This window comes from Selaginella moellendorffii, unplaced genomic scaffold, assembly GCF_000143415.4.
Source record: "Selaginella moellendorffii unplaced genomic scaffold, v1.0 SELMOscaffold_84, whole genome shotgun sequence".
Taxonomy (NCBI): Eukaryota; Viridiplantae; Streptophyta; class Lycopodiopsida; order Selaginellales; family Selaginellaceae; genus Selaginella; species Selaginella moellendorffii.
Window position 1 is genome coordinate 823,605 of NW_003314345.1, and position 9,032 is coordinate 832,636.

A 9,032-nucleotide genomic window follows, 5' to 3' on the forward strand; every position below is an offset into this window, starting at 1 on the left:
GACGTCTGGATCGGCTCTAATTTTTTATCAGGTCTAGCCAGGTATTTCTTCCACACTCATATGTGCCCGAGTCCCTTATGCAACAGTTGCTTGACACCAAATGTTCGGTTTCACTTGATGAACTTTTATGGAGTATTCCTGGATTCTCACAGCTACTTGAGGCATTTGCCAAGCATCAGACCAGCCCTTCAACTCCTGTACAAGGTCTCCCACAGTCAGTCCAGATTTTGGACTTGAAATCTTCCCCAGATCCCGGGGCATTCGTCACGAATGTTACAATTGGAGGATGTAATGCCGGAAAAGGCCTTCTCGACTCTGGTTCTTTGAAAAATGTGATTTCTTCTCACCTGGTGAAGGCTCTTTATCCTTCAGAAAAAACGACCGTGCTGCTCAAAACCTTTGTGAACCATACAGTGGTGCCCATGGGAGTTTGTCAAGACATCTTGATCCAAACTGATGGCATTTCAGCGTGTGCAGACTTCATTGTGGTCAACTTCTAGATGTGGCGTGACCAAGATTAGCGACAAGACAAATGAGGCAAATCTTTTCAACTCTTCTGGATACATACAACAACAGAAGCACGTGTCTACAGTTGCATACAAGCTGAGGCCAATCAAGCACTTGAGGAGATCTCTCTGGAGATCATTCAAGACTCCACTTTTCCGGTCGTCCATTTCCTTCAATGCAGCATGATCATGCATGTCATGGGACTCTCGTCAATCCTTGATGATAGACAACTTAATTCTACCCCAGGGATCTCAAGGCAATGCCACTTTGATGCCTTGGATCCGATCACGAAGCAGCTGGACGCCACACTGCAATCAACACTTCATGACCTTCCGCCTTGGGACTCAGAGCCTGACTTAATAGCCATGAGTGACCACTTTCTTTCCAAGAGTTGGGAGTTCTCATCCCATAATGGCCACACGACAGCTTTTGGGGGTGGATAGGCGGCCGGCCTCTACAGCTCCAACCTTCATATACCAGATTCTTATGACCCAGCTCACGAACAGTGAACACAATGCTGGAGAGTCACCTCCCCTCATAGCCACGACCTCTCCTTCATTTGTCCAACATGATGATGACGATATCATCAGTCCAGCGCCACTCTTTCCTGAGGACACTCCAACTCACATAGCTTTCTTTGATGGTGCATTTTGCCCGAGAGCACAGCAAGAAGGCATTGGCATATGAGAAAAACGTGTTCTCACCTTTCGTGCACTCTCCCAGCACTTTCAGTGAATGAGGCAGAGTACCTTGCTGTGATTACTGCCATGGAGACAGCTCGAGATAGCCGCATCCACCACGTCAACTTTGTTGACTCATGGTACAGCAACTCAATGGGGAGTACGTGGTCAGGAAGGAGTGCCTCAGAGATCTCTGGCAGTGAGCAATGGATCTTCGACAACACTTTCATTTCATCACGTTCACAAATGTTCCTCATGGTGACAACTTTTGGGCAGACAAACTTTCACATGAAGCTATATTTAAGATGCGAAGTGCTCTAGAAAACATCCAGTCAGTTTTCAACGTGGAAGCCATTCTAGTTTTGTCTTCACCCAAGCCCGATCCTTGCTGCTGTGAGACACAACTGCTAGAAGATGACCACAACGTCTTCATCAGCAGCTCTCTTGACGATACCTCCAGGTCAGCCCTTCTTTCTCTCCTCCAGAGGTACCACGACATCTTTGCATGGGATTATTACCACCTTATGGGAGTCCCCTTGGAGGTCATCATGCACAAGATTGAGTTGGAGACTTCAGCCAAACCGATCCATGACAAAATGTGACGTACAACCACACTCTTGCTGGCAATCAAAGAGGAAATGAGAAGCTCCTTGCTGCGGGTTTCATCTTCCCAGTTGAGCATTTTGACTAGATTTCCAACATTGATCCAGTCTGTAAGAAGAATGGGAAATTCCACATCTAAGTCAACTTTTGGAGCCTCAATGACTTAACACTCAAGGATCGTTTCCTGACAACCAGCTCCAGCTTCATCCTCATGATCAAGAAAAGACATATTTCCACACGCCATGGGGTCTCTTCACATACAAGGTACTTCCATTTGGTTTGTGTAATGTAGGAGCTACTTTTCACAGCTTTGTCACATATGCTTTTCATGACCTCCTCGACTCCTCTCTTCAAGTTTACATGGAAGATCTTTGCTCAGCATCTCACTCTTTTGGAGATCATCTAGTTGGCTCACGTAAGGCCACGATGTTCCGAATGTTGCCCCAAAGTCCCAGGCTGTGAAAAGGAAGAGGAGCCGTCCTCTAGGGTAGTACCTCTATTATTAATTTTGTATTCTCATGTATCAAAGACATTTCAAATGTTCAAATTGCAGCAAATAGATGAGTGAGTTTTCCAGCATTGCCACTTATATCGATTTCACTCAACCCTGGCAAGTGCAAGTTTGGAGTCACACAAGGGAGGCTGCTCGGTTTTGACATCTCGGCTTCACTCCCCATGCAGAGAAGTGCATAGAGATTCTTCAGAGTCCACCTCTGACATCACCTAAGATGCTCCAACGCTTCCTCAGCCAAGCTGGTTGCTTTTGACGCTTTATACTAGAGTTTGCTGCAATCATCTGTCCTTCTCAGCATCTCCTCAAGAAGGACACGCCTTTCCAGTGGACTGGCAAACAACAACAAGCTTTCGAGGTGATCCAGTCCCTTCTTTGACAACTACTTATTCTCCAACCACCAATTCTTGGAGATCCCTTCAAGATTTTCATCACCATTGGAGCTGAAGCTTTTGGAGCATGTTTTTTGTCAACGAAAGGAGCCAGAGGACCCACTACATGCTGTCTAATTTGTCTCACATTCATTCAAGGTTTCAGAGCAGCAATACCTCAAGCTCAAGAAGGAAGCTGTGGTAGTAGTCTGCACATTATGATGTTTCTGCCACCTTTTATTTGGAGCCCATATCCACGTCCATGTCTCCTCCAATGTATTGACTTTACTTTTACAGAAAATTAATTAGTGACCATGTATTTTATTGTGGTTTCTCATGAGCCAAGATCTTTAGCATTGAAGCTTGTCATAACATCAAACCATTCCTCCTTAAGATCTGAATGCAAGATGTTAATCAACTTCATTATCTTCACCATATCTTTCTTGATTTTGTATTCCTCTTTAGCAGCAATATTAATGTCAAGTGTCTTTTGCTTCAATCTCTTTATGTCCTTGATGTCATATTGGAGAAGCCAAAAAACTTGAAATGAATAATTTAGAAAATTTAAGTACCTCAAATAGGATGGATCAGGGGAACTTAGCATAATTATTGTATTTCTTTGACCGATTTTCCTTATGTTAAGTTGTTTTTAATCCATAAACTCATTTATAATCTTGCTAACATCTACTTAAAAAATATTCCACACAATTGTATAAAAGAGTCTTTTGACTACCATATCTTCACATTGCCTATATAAAAAAAAAACTTAACAAAGAATTTAGAGAATGAGTGTACTTATTCATTGAAGTCAAAATTGTCATGTGCTCTTTGTCCTAGAATACTACTAATGCAACATCTGCCATGATATAATATCTCACAATCTCCTCATTAGTTAGATTTGGATAATTTAAATTTATCCACAACAACCATGCTTTGTGCTAATAATATCCCTCCCACACAAGCAATATCCAATTATAAAGAACCTCCTTTAGCATAAGTTTTATATTTCAAAGTAGCCTCAAATTCCATATTAAACTAATACTATATCTCATTCTAGGAAGCTCTTTTCTCATTCAACAATGCTGAACACTTCACCATAATAACTTCAACTCTATTTGTATGAATGCTTGCTATTGAAGGGAAAATCTAGATTGGTCCAAAATTCCTACTATTGATTGCATTATTAGATTCGAAATCATGTGGCATAAAGGCACTCGAGGAGGTGGAACTTTCTTCTTGATTATTAGCTGTGGTAACATTGTGGCATGATAGCAATATTCTTAATAAATATTACCTTTTTGCATATGTTTTAGCAATTTGGCAAAGTTAGGCATAAACTTGAAAAATAAAATAAAAATAAAGATCAATAATTGCAAATAAAAAAATTGACTATAAGAATTAGCTGCGATTCGAGTTGCCATGTGACGAAGAGTATTGCCATATCTCCCCCTTACACAACAGCTCCAAGTAGCACTCCACCATCTGGAGCTCACTCTTATACAATAGTTTGTTGTGGTTAATTTCTATAGTTAGAGTTGTCACAAGAATTGCTATAATGTTGCCTAAACTTCTATAGTAAATCACTCTTGCCTAACTTGGGCAGCTATAGCTATGGAAGGAAGAACTTACAATGGCATGGTAGTTATTATAGTAACCTCTTGAGAATATTCATTTCTTGTGTGCTTGCTACTCCTTGTTACATTCAACCTATCTCCTACACACTAACCTTAGCTACTAAGTACTTAAAACTAATTTTAATGTTGACATCAGCTCTATAAACCCTTAAAGCCTTAAATAAATTTTTAAAATAAAAATAAAATAAAGTTATTGTTATAAGAATTTACTACTATTAATGACTTTACTTTTCTTCCAAGTGATTTTTTTCCCCTCATTTGAGATATGGCTAAAGATCCAATAGTGAGTGATATTGTGATGGTGATAATGAGATATTAAGAGAAAGAGTTGTTGCTAGAAATTGAGTCATTGGTAAAGAAAAAGTCCTTGTGTGCTTTCTTTGAAATTTAATTTATTAAGTTTAAATGTTGTCAAGGGCTAAAAGTATAGAGTCATTTTAACTTATAGTGATAGAGATTTCTTTAGGTGGGAAAATATATTTTGCACTAAATTTAATTGTAGAAGCAAAGTTTTAGATATAGAAGTTTGTGGTAGATTCGAATGATGTATCAACCTAGAGTATAAAAGTTTTTTTTCAATGGCAAATGAAGAGTTATGTGCATTTTTAGCAATAGCAAAATCTTCAATAATAAGCTCAACAAAAAATGCAAATGTAGAAAAAAGATATATGGGTAGTGGATTTGTGTTTGAGCTACTAAAGCTTATAAAAGCTACAAACACACTAATTTGAAGTATCAATACAGGAACTTTTGTGCACCAATCTGGACTTTTTAAAGACTATGATAGTGGCTTGGTCTTTGAGCTTCCACCTTCTAAAAAATCTATAAAGGGAGTGTATTGCAATCAAGATGGGCATTTTTAGATGGATTTTATGGTTTAAAGAGTTGACTACTTTACTAAAAGAATCCAAAGTAGATCTATGATGGATTCCTTGAATGTTTCAACTTGGACTACCTATATTATGATTAGTTTCAAAAGTTTAATAGCAAACAGTTTAATGGCATATTCTATATTAAACTTAAATATGGTGAGGTACTTATAGAGTAGTTTGGTTTTGTGCAATGTCACTTTTGCAAGGAGTTTCTACAATGAGAAGGAGAATGTGAGTTCACATATTTTATATTGTCCCAAATTATATAACATTCACTAAAGTAGTAGTTCATATTGGTCAACATAAGTGGTAAGTGAGATATACTTAGAGTTTTTGGATGTGGTTATGTGTGTTATTTCAAAGGTAGTAAGCCAATCTTCAAGAGTTTGACTTACAATTATAGTTATTAAAGCAATTAATGAGTTGATTTTGCAAAATGTTTTGCAATCAATTGCAAACACTTTGATGCATTCACCTCAATAATTGAGCAAAATACTTGATAGTCTGTTGGCACTTATCAATAAATAAAAGTAATATTTATTCAATTTAAAATATTATTTTGCATTTACTTTATAATATCATTGTGGGATACAAATTGTGATAGAGAACTTTTGAAGGAAATCTCTTTTTTATTTTTGAATCTTAATGCAATTTTAAAGCTAAAATGAGTTCATTTACAACTTCTTTCAAAGAATTAGTTTTCCGAGATTAATCTAAGTTGAAGCTGAAGAATGATATCATCTTTTCAAGATGTTGCTGGATAGTATTGGAAGTGGAATTAATCTTGTTAAATGCATATTATTGAGTATAGATTTGTAATACTCATAAGTGTGCTTCGATCATACATATAAAATTTTTGAGTGGTTTATAATGACTACAACTGTGTATGACCCTAAGTAAATGTGCAAGTTATTATACTAATAATGTTCTTTTATGTAGAGCATATCCTTGATAGTGAGAGCTGTTTGTGAGATGAAAGGAAAACATATGCCAACTTAAGTTTTTCTTTTTGGACATTACTGAATAAAATAACCAAGTTACTAACATTTTATGATTTCAGGAGTGGTAAAGCATAAGAAAATTGATGAGCTATTAGAACCATCTATAATGGTGGTCTAGATAAAGTTTTAGTTAGTCAAGAGATGAATTGCATTTCCATTATGAAAATATTTTACATGAACACATGGAGAAATGGCATTCAAGTTGAAAATCGTGAGCACAAACAGTTGCACTAAAGTTTAAAAGTTACAAGCACTTTAGAAGATGCAGAAAAGTAGTATAAATTCATATGTTTATAATGGGTTGAAGATAATATAGCAATTCTAAGACTATAAATTTAGCTGATATGTGTAAGAGATTAAATTTTTCATTTTACTTTAGTCACATAACCATATATTTGACTAGTATGAAGAGTCTCGCTCATAACTTCTATAAGTTTTCATCCCAATTTAGGGTACTTGCCAACCATATTGCATTTACATTTGGTCCAAGTGTTTTATATGTCTAATTCCCATTATAAAAACCCAAAAGTACTATCAACATACTAGTATATTATGCTAAGGCCATATTTATTCATACTTCTCTCATTGGTAATCCAAAACCACCTTATATTATAAATCTGTTTTTCAAAGACCAAACCATCCAATATTTGAGTGGTCATTTTATGACCACTTTTTAACATCATTAGAATGCCTCAAGATATGCCTCAATATAATTGCTAATTAGCAAATGCACAAATGCTAATAACAAAAAGCTACAGCCTAAGTATCAACACTAATTGCATCAAGACTAATGAAACTCATATCAATCTTACGGAGAGACATCTCATCCTACTTGAATCTCAATATTTTTTCTTCAATCCCCACAAAATCCTTCTCTAACATTGCCACTACTTATCAACACCTCCATTGATTAGGCATCTCTGGGACTTCTTCACTATGTAAATATACCCTTAATTATTAAGTAAAAAAACTATTTTTTTTAATTTCTATACTCAAGAATTTTGGGATGACATTTTGAAAACACCATAACCCAATATAAATTTTATAAAAGATGCCTTAACTATGTATTCTAATGAATTTATGTAAGGTAGGTAGTGTTACCCACAGTAAATATTGACCATTTGATCTCTTGGAGAAGCTAGAGTTGGCTCTTGAACACTTCATTAAATCACCCCACTTGTCTATTATGTCGGGAAAAATTTTCAGCTAAAAATGCCATATTTTAAGTCATGATATAAAGTATATATATACAAAATTATACCCCCTATACCTCTACCATTATTACTTTACTATTATACCACCATCTTTTCTCTATAATCTAATATTTGAAGTTAAAGTAAAAAAAAAAGTAAAATTAAAATTTTTTATGATTTTTTATATCTTATATTCATCCTAATACCCATCCACCCTACTCTATCACAAACTTTATATTCCACTACCTTTATAAAATAATTTGTTATATAACTCCTACATTTAAGAATACCTTCTAACTTTATAATATTTCTATCACCATTTAAAAATATTTTTTATTCAACATATGCACTCAACAATGGTCATCTAAATCTACCACCTCTAATACACTAATATTTTATGATATCAACAATAAAACATAAAATATGATCTAAGGACTATATAAAGAGGAATCTTTATGACAGAAGGCATTAGAGCATGGAGTGAAGTGATTTTAATTTTAATTTTTCTTTTCTAATTTTGCAATGTTTTTTTTTTTGAGTTCTACCTTTTTGAAAAATATAAAAATTAGGAGTTAGAGGAAATCATGGAAGTGTTTTGAATTTTCTTCTTCTTTCCTTTTTCCTTAAAGTAATGAGTGGTTAAGTAGAGTTTGATCAAGGAGTTATTCTAATCCATCGTCCTCTAGGAGATCATAACTTGTGATAAAGTTTCTTTCATATTTCTAAAGGAGTTTTTTGCTCAATATTTAAAAAATCTCACTTCTTTGTTAAGAGTAAGAAAAATCTTCATCTTGGAGTTATTTCAATTCCAGCTTCATTAGAGACTCTATGAGACAATCTGTACTCTTTCAAAAGTCTTAATAAAAAAAGAAGTGATTGAGAAAATGCTCTTAGATATTTATGGGTGAGTTGGTAGGATGAAATTTGGCTTTTGGACTTGGCTTTTGGACTTCTTTTATAAATGGGTGCCATATGAGTAATAAAGATTAAAGTTTTATGTTTTTGAAGAAGATATTTAAAATAGTGATAGATTGAGAGATATTTTTATTGGAGATGCAGACTAGATATATGAGTGATAGTGATAAGCATTTTTGGAATAAGCTCTTTCTATTACCTTGTCCTATTTAAAATTATATATTGAAATTTTGTTTTCAAGATCCTCACCACCTTGCACTTGATAATTTAATTGATGTCATTCAAGCTTGAGGATTTAGAGAATTTGACTTTGAAATTCTCTTAGCTATAGCTAATATTCTTATAATGAGAAAAACTTGATTACAAATCTAGCATCCTTCTGATAGAATCACATTTAAAGATACATGTTGCTACAATAATGACTTACCTTATAGCAAAAAGAAGCCATAGCAAAAGTCTCCCAATAGATTCATTCTTTCTTTTGGGACTCTTGTAGTTTATAAGTTTGTAAAATATTTGGTTGTAATTGCTAATGTGGCAAGTGAATTTCAATAAAGCATTCAAGTTGAAGAAGAAAGTAGTTGCCATTAAAGTTATTATCACTTATTCAAAAAGCAACAAAATATATATTAGAGAAGTTACTGTAAATACTCACACTTGCAACCAAATTGAGTATGCCGCTTTGATTTGAGGATTGGAGGAAGCAAAAGTATTAGGAGCTAAGGAAAATTGATTGGAATCAAGT